This window comes from Narcine bancroftii, chromosome 1, assembly GCF_036971445.1.
Source record: "Narcine bancroftii isolate sNarBan1 chromosome 1, sNarBan1.hap1, whole genome shotgun sequence".
NCBI classification, from domain to species: domain Eukaryota; kingdom Metazoa; phylum Chordata; class Chondrichthyes; order Torpediniformes; family Narcinidae; genus Narcine; species Narcine bancroftii.
In genome coordinates, this window is record NC_091469.1 from 203,449,205 (window position 1) to 203,461,743 (window position 12,539).

The 12,539-nt window shown below is 45.0% G+C and overlaps 1 protein-coding gene across 5 annotated transcripts in view; it reads right to left on the bottom strand.

Moving 5' to 3' along the window:
* The window catches only part of LOC138738357 (serine/threonine-protein kinase Nek6-like), a 157,890-nt gene that overhangs the window by 39,483 nt on the left and 105,868 nt on the right, over positions 1-12,539 (bottom strand). The gene's annotated exons all lie outside the window — the stretch shown is intronic.

Sequence of the window (12,539 nt, forward strand, 5' to 3'; positions counted from 1 at the left end):
TTCATAAGGGATGCTCACAAGGAAAAGAACCAGGTATAGGCCATTCAGCCCATCGCACCTGGGCACTGGTTTCCTGCACAAAGCTCATGAACAAAATTCTGACTTATTGTTGGCCAAATTATAGGTGTGTGGTTGGCCAAAGACAGATTTGAAATCGTTGCCTCAAATCATCCCCGAGAGATGGTCCGGCAGGGTTTGTGATGCAGATGAGAGCAGTCTCCAGTGCCTCACTCTCCACATTTATAAATCAGGTTTGTGGAGCAGTTTCCATCCAGTTGTATGTCCACAATGTGTTTTAACTGCAGCCACAAACCTTGCCCTAATGGGCCACAGCATCTTTATACTTAGAGGAGTAATGCTTATTTTGAAATTTGACTCTTCATAAAAAAGTGACAACCCACATCTCTTTCAAGCCATTCAAACTACTGTGGGTATATCTGATAATAAGTCTGTTCTTGCAAAATGCACAGGGCTACCAATTTAATCATCTTGGGCCTGCAAACACACCACATTAGTCAAGATGACAAGGTTAGCATTTCAGAGAGTATTATTAATAAAGAAATTGGTCAAGTATAATATTCTTTGCAGCAATTAAACTGCTGTTGCTCAAGGTAGTGTATCAAAATATGTACTCTGAAACACTCCAGCAAGGGAGAATCTCTGTCTGGTAATAGACTTTGTTGTTTTTTTTCATTATTTTATACCTTCTCACTGTTTAATTTGCTTCCAAAAATCTGGTAAAGCTACAAATCAAATTGGCCTGGCAGTAGGAGGCAGATATATTTATGACTCATTAATTGGAATACATTTGTCACGTTACAATTTTTGCAGGCTATACAGGAACGTGGCTTATGTTTGTGACTTCATTTGCACGAGAAAGAAATACACAAATTGCAGATGCTGGAATCTTGTAGAAGCAATGAGAAGCTGGGGGGACTGGTCAAATCAGGCAGCATCTGTGGAGAGAAATGGTAGGTCAACGCTTAGGTCGGGAATCTAAAGAAAGAAGGGACGATATTAAGTAGATGGAGAGGCCAAGAAGTGAAAAGGCATTGGACAAAAGGAGGAGTGACAGGTTCTGGGAACAAATGTGGTAGAGGTGGAGGAATAGGGAGAAATGGATGTGTCCTTAAACATAAAGGGTGGGAAGTGGTGTCATCCAGGCAGTTGTGGGAGTCAGTGGGTTTGTTGTTGTTGTTTATCTCGAGATAGAGCAAAATAACATCGTGCTTTAAATAAAACACTGAGGCAGCTATTACAGTAGAGCTACTAAAGAATTACAAACACACACCAGAGTAGTCAACTCAAGACTGATTTATTCAGGGTTTACAGGCTTCTTTTATATACTGTGTGTCCCGCCCGGGTTCCACGGGACAAGGTGGGACGTCACTATGAGATTGCTGCCGATCCACGGGACCGGCAGGTTTAAATCTAGCCTTGTAAGTGTCCCATGCCTTCTGTCAGGAGACTCAATAGCTCAACGTGCCACTCCTCGGCACTCAGTACACCTCGCGTGCGGTCCATTAGGTGAATAGATAGACGTTCGTATTAGGATTCCGCACGCCCACAGAACCGTGCCAGCGACAGTTCGCATTGCTGCGGTGTGCGCCTGCTCGGCCTGCTACATGGCCGCTACATCATATGCAACACCCGTATTATGGTTCTGCATGCCCGCAGAACCGTGCCGGCGACAGTTTGCGTTGCCACACTGTGCGCCCTCTCGGTCCGCTACATGGCCGCTACATCACCCCCCCCCCCCCCCGAATAATCGCTGGAAATTAAAACCCTAGTTGCGTGTGCCTTAGGAAGATGCCCACGCCATCTGGGCTGGGGGGCATCGAATGGGTGCAGTTGGATCCATATGGGCAGGCTTGGTCTGTCTAAACTAAACAGCTGCAAATGTCCCCCAATGTCCAAAGTAAACACAACTCCGTCCCTCTTAATCACGTGGAAAGGGCCCTCATATGGTCTTTGTAACGGAGGTCCTGGAACTTGTCTGCATACAAAAATAAAATCAGCGTCGAGGAGCTGTGGGGGCACATGTTGTTTAAGGGTTCCATGCCAACTGGTAGGAGCAGGTTTCCTGCTAGTGATTCCGTGTCGAAGTTGCTGAAGGACATCCAGGTCAGAGTTGGTTGTGAAATGAATGTCCCCTGGAACTGTAAGGACCGGGCCATAAACCATCTCTGCTGATGATGCAGACAAATCTTCCTTTGGGGCTATACGAACTCCCATGGCAACTCATCGACCCAATTGGGACCAGTGAGTCGGGCCTTTAAGTGCAGACTTTAGTTGCCGGTGGAAACGTTCCACAAGGCTGTTGGACTGTGGATGGTATGCCGTAGTGTAATGCATGTGTGAGCCACAAAAACACGCAAAGGCAGACCATAACGCAGAGGTGAATTGTGCTCCGCAGTCTGAAGTTATGTGCATTGGGACACCAAATCTAGCGATCCAATCGACGATGAACATCCTAGCACATGTTTCAGTGTCAGTGGATGGCAACGGTTGGGCTCTGGCCAACACATGAAACAGTCCACCACTGTTAATAATGTATCTCATGTTTTGAGAAACTGGCAATGGCCCGACCATGTCCACATGCAGATGTTCGAACCTCCTGTGTACCGCTGGAAAAGGCTGAAGAAGCACCTTGATGTGCCACTGAATGTTCGCCGTCTGGCAGGAGGCGCATGTATGTGCCCATTGAGCGACGTCTTTTTTTAGTCCATGCTATATGTATTTATTTGACATGAGCTTGACTGTTCTGATGGACAGATGAGACAAGTCGTGTACCTGGTCGAAAAGGCGTCGCCTCCATGATGCCGAAATGAACGGTCTAGGGTAGCCAAAGACATGTCACAAAGGAGAATTGGGCCACCCTGTTGTGGTGCCACCCATTGTATGTCCAGGTTAATAATGGCTGAACATCGGGATCTATGGCCTGTGCACTGGTCAATTTAGGAATATCGATTCCACCCTGAATATGATATACAGTCAGTAAGGACAGCATATCTGCGATAAGATTGTCTTTCCCTGAAACACGGCGCACGTCCATCGTGAATTCTGTACTGAAGGCAAAAATGAGTGGCTTGTGATCTGTAAACACAGTGAAATGGCAACATTCCAAAATATATTGGAAGTGCCTTGTGACTAGGTACAATGCCAACAGTTCCCGATCAAATGTATTATATTTAATTTCCGCTGGCCTTAAATGCCTGCTGAAGAATGCGAGGGGTTGATAATGACCATTGACGTACTGTTCAAGAACTGCACCCACGGCCGTACTTGAGGCGTCAGTGCTCAGTACCAAGGTAGCCTCAGGGTTGGGATGGGCGAGCATTGCTGCTTTGACCAATGCCTCTTTGGCAGTCATAAATGCAACCTCCGCCTCTGATATCCAGGTAACGTCCTTGTGCTTGGTGGAGACCATCTGGATCTGCAGCTGAAGAATGTGAACAGCTGCAGGAATAAATCGGTGATAGAAGTTTATCAGGCCCAGAAATTTCTACAGTCCCTTAACTATGGTAGGTTTTGAAAAAACACAGACTGCGTCTGCCTTGCTGGATAAGGGAAATATATCGTCGGCCGTGATCTTGTGTCCTACGAAGTCAATTGTGGATCTGCCAAACTGATATTTGCCAGGGTTAATGGTAAGACCGAATTCCTCTAGCTGTTGGAAAAGCGGCGCAAATACAGGTGGTGACCTTACTCAGTTTGACTGGCTACGAGGATGTCATCCAAGTAAATGTATGCAAACTCCAAATCCCTGCCTAAAGCGTCCATCAGCCGCTGGAAGGTTTGAGCAGCGTTTTTCAATCCAAACAGCATCCTGAGGAATTCAAAAAGCACAAAAGGAGTAATAATTGCTGTTTTAGGGATATCATCCTTATGGATAGGTAGGTATCTGATGATAGCCTTTGACCAGATCAACCTTGGAAAAAATGTGGCAACGGTGTAGATGGGCAGAGAAATTCTGTATATGAGGAATTGGGTACCAGTCGGGTGTAGTAACATCGTTAAGCCTACAGTCATCATCACAGGGTCTCCATCCACCTGTCTTCTTGGGCACCATGTGCAATGGACTGTTGGAGTGTTGAATGATACCCAGCTCTTCCATTGCTGTAAACTCCACCTTTGCTTGCAGCAGTTTATCAGGTGCAAGACAACAAGCCCTGGCATGAATCGGTGGGCCTGAAGTGTCTATGTAATGAGACACACCATGGGCTGTTTTTGAGGCATTGAAATTAGGAGAGAGAATACAGGGAAATTCGTTGAGCAGGCCAGCATAGGCATCTTTGTGCAGCGTATGCACCCCAAGCTGGGAAACTCTCCCTTTGCTGCATGCCAGTGTGTATGTCTTAAAGGTGGTGGTATGAACCAATTTCCTCCGTTTCACGTCTACCAGTAAGTCATGGGATCGTAAAAAGTCCGCACCCAAAATAGGTTGAGCAACAGAAGCTAAGACGCAATTCCAATGGAGTGTGGTCCTTCCTACTCCAATTGAAATCTGTCTCGTGCCAAAGCTTGGAATGGTAGTTCCATTTGGCGCTTGAAGAGTCAGGAGTTATTGTTTATGCATCCCTTCAAAATAGGTCGGCGGGAGTAAACTAAGCTCAGCACCTGTGCATGGCTACAAGAAACTTGCGCTTACCCGCGTTGTCTTGAAGATACAATAGGCCCGTATTTGCGCCAGCTGCCGAGGCCACTACTGGCAGCCGGCTCTTTCATTTCCCACCTTTTTTCCTGTAATAGGTACATGGCTGGACGCATTTATGGACATTTCTCCCCCAATGGCGATGGTAAAAACACCACTCTCAACATACGTCAGCACCTTCCTCCTTCTTTGATTGAACTGCAGATACAGGAGGCTCGTAGGAAGCGGGAGATGTATCTGCTGCTAAAACAGGCTGTATTTGAGCAGACCTTTATGTAGGAGTACGATAGAGCCTGTCAGCCTTCCGTGCTATGTCATGGGGATGGCGGAAATCCATGTTAGCAATGGGTATGGCAACACGAGCTGGCAGCTTTGATAGGAATAAGGTTTCAAAAAGTAGGCAATGAGAATGACCATCCGCCAATGCCAGCATCTCATTCATGAGGTCTGATGGATTCCTGTCATCCAGGCCTTCCATGTTCAAAGGCCGCATGCTGCGCTCATGCCTTTTCAATTCCAGTGTATCCAGAAGAAACTGGCGGAACCTGGTGTACTGGTTCTCCGCTGGAGGATTGGCAATAAATTCACTTACTTGAGATGCAGTAGCAGGGTCCAACCCACCTACAACATGCCAGAACTTGGTGTCCTCCGCCGTTATGCCCCGAGGACGAAACTGGGTTTCAGCCTGAATAAGCCAAACCCAAGGTTGATGTATCGAGAAAGGAGGCAAGTGAAGCCTAACTGCGTTAACTGCCGCCGCTGCTGAAGATGCATCCATTATGACTGTAGGCTCAGACTTCGGCCGAATCTTGCAGTCGGGGTCACCAATTGTAGCGGCTACTACAGTAGAGCTACTAAAGTAATACAAACACACACCAGAGTAGTCAACTCAAGACTGATTTATTCAGGGTTTACAGGCTTCTTTTATATACTGTGTGTCCCGCCCGGGTTCCACGGGACAAGGTGGGACGTCACTATGAGGTTTAAATCTAGCCTTGTAAGTGTCCCATGCCTTCTGTCAGGAGACTCAATAGCTCAATGTGCCGTTCCTCAGTACTCAGTATATCTTGCGTACGAGCCATTAGGTGAGTAGGCAGACGTCCGTATTAGGATTCCGCATGCCAGCAGAACCGTGCCGGCGACAGTTCGCATTGCTGCGCTGTGTGCCCGCTCAGTCCGCTACACAGCTGCTACATCATATGCAGCGCCCGTATTATGGTTCTGCACGCTCACAGAACTGTGCCGGCGACAGTTCGCGTTGCCGCGCTCTGCGCACGCTCAGCCCACTACACGGCCACTACAACACCAAGATAAGGGATTAGGAGAAACTGTCACTGAAATAAACGCCAGAGGCATCCCTAAATGAACAAGTTTGCTTTTTGATAAATATCAAGCAGCATGAAACAATTGGTGCTCTGTTAAGTAATTTCTGGTTATTTTATATAATTTCATTCAAGTGCAACAAGATTTTAGAAAGGCCATAAATTAATGGCCATTTTACTTTCTCCATAAATTAATTAATTGTTAATAAGTTGTGAGATGATAGAATGGGCGGCAAGGTTGGCACAATGCCATGACAGCATCAGTGAGCTGGATTCGCCTTAAGGAGTTTGACCGTTCTCCCCATGTCTGTGTGGGTTTTTCCTGGTTGCTCCAGTTTCCTCCCACATTCCAAAGACTATGGGGGCTTGTGGATTAAATGGTCTCGTGGATGTAATATAGCTGTTACTGTGCTGTATCTCGAAAATTTAATGTAAATTTTTACATTTCAAATGCATTTAAATTTGAACACAGAACAGTACAGTATAGGAACAGGCCCTTCAGCCCATGATGTCTGTGCCGAGCATGATACACAATTCAAACTGAAATTCTACTGCTTGCACTTGACCCTTATCCATCAATTACACACATATTCCAATACTTCGGCACGCTCAGGACTTTGGTCCCAGACTGGCACCTTTTCCTCACTATTGGATGTAATGTTCCAAAACATGTTTAATTCTAAAATAGATTACTCCTTAGAATAATACACCTTCTGCTGAACTGTGTCGAGAGTGCAGCAAGAAAACACAGTAAATTTCAAGAGTGCGTGGGAAAATCAGGGGAGTTTCGGGATGCCCGGGTATGTTGAACATCTTGTGAGCCAGATGCTAAAGCACCCCCGGGAAACCCATGCAGTCATAAGGAGATCAACCAGACTCCACACAAATAGCACACAAGTTCAGGATTGAACCCGGGTTTCTATAGCTGTAACATAGCAACTGTTTCCGCTGTTGTAACCCAGAAATATTCTCAACCATGTAAAGGGGAACAACTGCCAGGTCATTGAGATGGGATTTAAGGAAGGAGAGACGGAGGTGCTGGGGTGAGAGAAGGATTCACAAGGCCACTGAAGATATGGCAGCCATTGATAGAGTTTGATGTGCCTGTAATTATGATGGAATAGAAGAGGGCCATTCATCCCATTGGATTAATGGTGGCTCCCAAAAGTCCCATTTCCTCTTCCTTTTTCCATCTAGCTTCTTGCATCTTAATCATCTCAGGAAAGAGTGGGAGATGTGCCAATATCTCAATGATGATGGGGCTACCATGACTGGGAACATTGGAAACATCGAGAAGAAGGGTGAGAATTTAACATTGTTTAACCTGGACTCAGTGTGGGTTATTGAGCAGGCCAGCATAGTTGTTTAGACATTCTGTAGGATAGAACAGCAACATAGAACTCCCAGCCTTAATGAAGTAGAAGGAGGACTTAGAGAAACATGTAAAATTATGAGAGGAATCGATAAGATAGAAACAGGAAAGTTGTTTCCACCAGTAGGTGAGACTGGAATGAGGGGGTCGTAGCCTCATGATTTGGGGGGAGTAGATTTAGGACAGAGATGAGGAACTGCTTCTCTAGAGATTAGTGAAAAACTGTGGAATTCTCTGTCGAAGGAAACAGTAAAAGCTGCCACATTAAATACATTTAAAACATAGTTCGATACATTTTTGAATAATAAAGGAATTTAGTCATGGGAAACAGGTAGATAGATGGAGATGAGTCCATGGCCAGATCAGCTCTGATCTTATTGAATGGTGGACCAGGCTTGATAGGCCAAATGATTAACTCCTGCTCCTGCTGCTTATGTTCCTGTATAGGAGGGATGGTCTGGGGCAAACAAAGATGGTTTCCACAGCAGGTGAACATGGCTGGAAGATGGAACTGGGCATGTGGTCTGAAGCTCATGATATCTTCTTCATAATGATAAAAATAACAGCTTTCCTCCATTTTATAAGAATGCCTGGACATGAAAAGGAAAAGCAGAAAATCTAAGATGCTCAGCAGGTCAGACAGTATGCGGGAAGAGTTACCATTTCAATGGGTAGCTGTTCATCAGAATTTGAAATGTTAGAGGAGGGTGTGGTGCAGAGAATGGAGAAAGAAAAGGAATGTTGACACAAACAATATTATCTCCGCACTTCCCCTCCCAACAACTTAAACACACCTAAAACCAAAATAGAAAATGCTGGACATCTGTAGAGGAGAGAAAAAGCCAAACATTTCCAGCTGATGATCTAGAAGCTCCTTCAACATTTGTTCAGCCTAATTAAAGGTCATAAGCAGGAAATGTTCGTTTCCTAGTTTCTTTGGAACTTTATAAATGTGTCTTTTTCTTTTCACTGCTCCCCTTCTGCCTGGCAGTGGATGGTGTGTTATTTCTTGGCAGCAATATACAATGGGGTCAGAGTGAATTTGCCTTTAACTCTGGTAAAACGAGGTTAGTATCTCCAAGTTTTCTATTTTATTTCAGATTTCCAGCATCTGCAGGATTTTGATTTTCCTTCTCCGGTCCAATAACTACATGGAACTTGGAAACACAGATTCTATTGACAAGCATGACATGAACCTCACAAGACCAACTGAGGCCATTTCACGTCACCTGACAAGGTGAACATTCAGATATCAAAATAGTCTTAATAGTGTAACGCATCAAAGTTGACATAACAAAGTAAAACATTTAAGCTATGTTCCAGCAGAGACAGACAGCACAGAAAAAGGTCCTTCAGCCCAATGAGTCTGTATTGACCATCAATCACCCATTTACCTCTTTCACAATCCGACCCAACATTCCCATCAACTCCTCTTTAGGATCAGCTATCCACCTGCAGAGTCAGGGCAACGATCAGCATAGAATCAGACATTTACCACAGAGAAACAGGCCCTTTGGCCCTTCTAGTCTGAGCCAAACTATTATTCTCCCTAGTCCCTCTGACCTGCACCCAGTCCATACCCTTCCCATCCATGTACCTGTCTAATTTTTTCTTAAATGTTAAGGTTGAGCCCTGCTTTCACCACTTTAGATGGCAGCTCGTTCCACACTCCCACCACTCTCTGTGTGAAGAAATTCCCCCTCATGTTTCTCCTAAGCTTCTCTCCTTTCACCCTTTAACCATGTCCTCTGGTTTGTACCTCACCTACCCTTAGTGGAAAAAGTCTACTTGTATTTACTCTATCTATATCCCTCATAATAATCTATAGGCTAATCTAATAGCCTATCAATCTCCTGATTTGCAGGTCTTTGGCATGTTGGGGGGGGGGGGGGGGGGGAGAGAGGAGATGAAGCATCCAATAGAGAACCCCACATGGTCACAGGGAGAACGTGCAAACTCCAAGCACACAGCATCAGAGGTCAAGATCAAATCAGGGTGTCTGGAACTGAGAGGCAGCTGTACCTCTGTGCCATTCATATCGAACTTGTTAAATAAGATAAGTGAAAGACACTTCTCTGCAAAATGCGTTCTGCATGGTTATCTCCAGATGTGAAATGTTTGCAGTGCTCTTGGCTGAGTCGTTACAAATTTTCATAGACTCTGGTCAAGGTTGGTGTATTTTCCAAATTATGCAATTCAATTCTCAAAGGCAGATGGAAAATTCTCATAGCTTCCAGGTGTTAAAGTCCATCTTCTTTAAATTTAAAGTGACTTAGGTTGATGAGAGGTGTGTTGGCTCAGCATGAATTTAGTTTAATCTCATACCTTGATGAAGGGTTCAAGCCTGAAAAGTTGGTTATGTATTTTTATCTTTGCTATATAAAGTACTCTGTTTGACCTGCTGAGAGTTTCATCCACAGGGAGTTGGGGAGGGGCCAGTGGAAGATAATAAACTGCATGAAAATAAGTGAGGGAATGGGATTGATGGGAATAGTCTGAGTTAGCATGAACTCAATGGGCAGAATGGCCTCCTTTGTTATGGTTACAAAAAGGGATTTCTTTTTAGAAACAGAAATGCTCACTACTGACCAGGGAGGCACTTGAAGTCCCAAATATCAAACCATATCCTTGCACAAAAGTGAATGAGAATGACATGCCAACCCAGATTTAGAGAAGGTGAAAGGTCTACCGTTGCAAAGTGCTGTCGTAAATCGATCACCAGGAAAGCTGAGGATGCAGTGTGTTTGCCAACAATCAAGATGCAGCAGAGCACATTGTTGCAGTTACTCTCCCAGGCTTTGAGCTAGACATGTCCCCAGATCCCACAAACCATGTGCAGGAAAACCTTTAATCTTCCTCTTGTTACTTCTTATAAAACCTTGAATGTTTGATTCTTCCTGACAAATCAGAGTCAGAACCTAGTAAGTTGTTTGATGGCCATTCTGTTCCTCACTTTCACTGCCGTTTCTGTCCCTGACATGGCTTTGCACCTGCCAGGCAGATTACACTCACTGCTCTGCACTCCTCAGTACCAGACCAGTTTTAGATAACAGGATGTAGCAAGGGAAGAAGCTGTCAAATCGGCCTGTTTGCAGAAGCCTTCAGCATCTCAGGGTATTTAAAAAAGTATCAGGCACTTCATTAGATCATTAGCAAATATCAAAGCCTCTGATCTCCCATCCAGAGACCTCTTAAAAAGGCAGCCAACATCATAAAGGGCTCCCACTACCCCATCTCATCTTCTTCTCACTGCTACCTCCAGGCAGAGGTGCAGAAGCCTGAAGTCTAGCACCTCTGCAATCAAGACAGTATTTTCCAATAACTTTCAGGCTCTTGAACCTCCCTGTACTATCCTAACGTGGTACTACACCGACATATTTTGCTCTATGATCAACGGTTCACATCTGTCGTATATTTATCTATTCTTTTAACACTTCCATTTTTGTTCATATATTTTTCTCTTCATTGCGTTTTATGTACTTGGGAAGGTGCAGCAAGTGCACATTTAATTGCATTGTGTGTGAGTGTATATATATATATATATATAGATATAAAATTTCATGAATTCATTCAAGTTTTGGAACTCAAACCCATGACCTTCTGATAAGTAGGCAAGAAGGCTGCCCTCTGAACCCACATTTCTCCCCACCCCTCCTGTAGACAGCCGCTCCCATTGACTGCTTTGCACCCGCTATAAATGTGTTGCAGCCACCATTCTGGCTACTGCGTACTCGCTACACAGCGCGAGTCTTTGCAGACGTGATCACTGAGAAATCTGATACCAGATGCCATTACATGAAACTCCAGTTGTACCTAGTGATGTCTGAGTTTAACAGTAAAGCGTTGACTAAGGTTACCACATGTTGTAACAAACATGGTGTCAGAAGTGGGATCGCGTGCATCCCAAGCCTGAAGTCTTCAAGTGAAAAGTGAGTAACCAACACCACGGTTGCAACACGTTTGTAACTGCACCATAATGACAGATGGATTCGACCTGCTCGTGTTTGAGGGCAACGTGGCTGAGTATTGGCACTTATTCAAAAGAGAATAAGATACTTTCATCTCGGCAGCACATAGTGATAAGTCCGCCCGAGTCAGAGCGGACTCTGAGGCTATCAAAAGGGAAAGGTCATTCCTAAATGCAAAAGAGGTGCATGAAGGAGGTATCGTTATCATCCCAGCTGAGTTGAGAGAGGACCTTGAGTGTTTAAAACAAAAATTTTGAGAAATGTGCAATCCACAAAAGAACTTAACAATGCAAAGGCACAGATTTCATACCAGAAACCAGAGGCCTGGCGAATCAATTCACTCGTACATCAGCGACATAAAAATCAGGGCAAAGACCTGTGACTTTGGAGCACTCTGTGATGAGTTGACTAAAGACAGGATGGTGTGCGGCATCTGCGACAAAAGTATGAGAAAGCCACTGCTGCGTGATAATGAACTAACACTTGCAAAGGCGATCTCCGGAAGAGAACAGCAGAAAGCTAGCCCCTCCGCAGCAGCAAGGCGCGAGCATAGACGCAGTCCAGGCAGGACCTGCAAACAGGCAATGGTTGGAAGCCAGAAAAAGACAAAGCCAACCAGCCCTACTACACCACCACCTAGGAGGGAATGTGGCCACTGCAGCGGCGACCATGTGGCAAGACGAGAGATGTGCCCAGTGTTTGACCAGCAGTGCATAGCCTTCCAGAAATGGAACCATTTCAGCAGATGCTGCAGAGCTAGGCAGCAACTCACCCCAAGACCCATATACAGAAGGATGATTAACCAGTTGTAACCTGAGCAAGGGAAAACCAACTCGGATGATGATTACATTGATGGATTGACTTTGCAGAGGCCAGGAGACCTAGCAAGAATCAGAAGGAACAAGGGATCATTTGTAACAATGAAGATTAATGGTAAAGCAACAGACATGAAAGTTAACAATGGGGCCAAATGCAACGTCATGTCACAAAGAATGTTCAACCGACTGAACAAGTCAGAACAGATCATACCGTGCTCCAAGTCCACAAACCGAGTGGCATACGGGGGAAGCAGAATCAGAACCAATGGCACAGTGTGACTGCGTGCTACTTACAAAGACGGCTGAACATAAAAACTTTTCTCATAGTTCAATAAAATATCCTGCCTTTGCAGGGCCTGAACACAAGCATGGACATGGAACTTGTTTCATTTACCAGATAAGTCC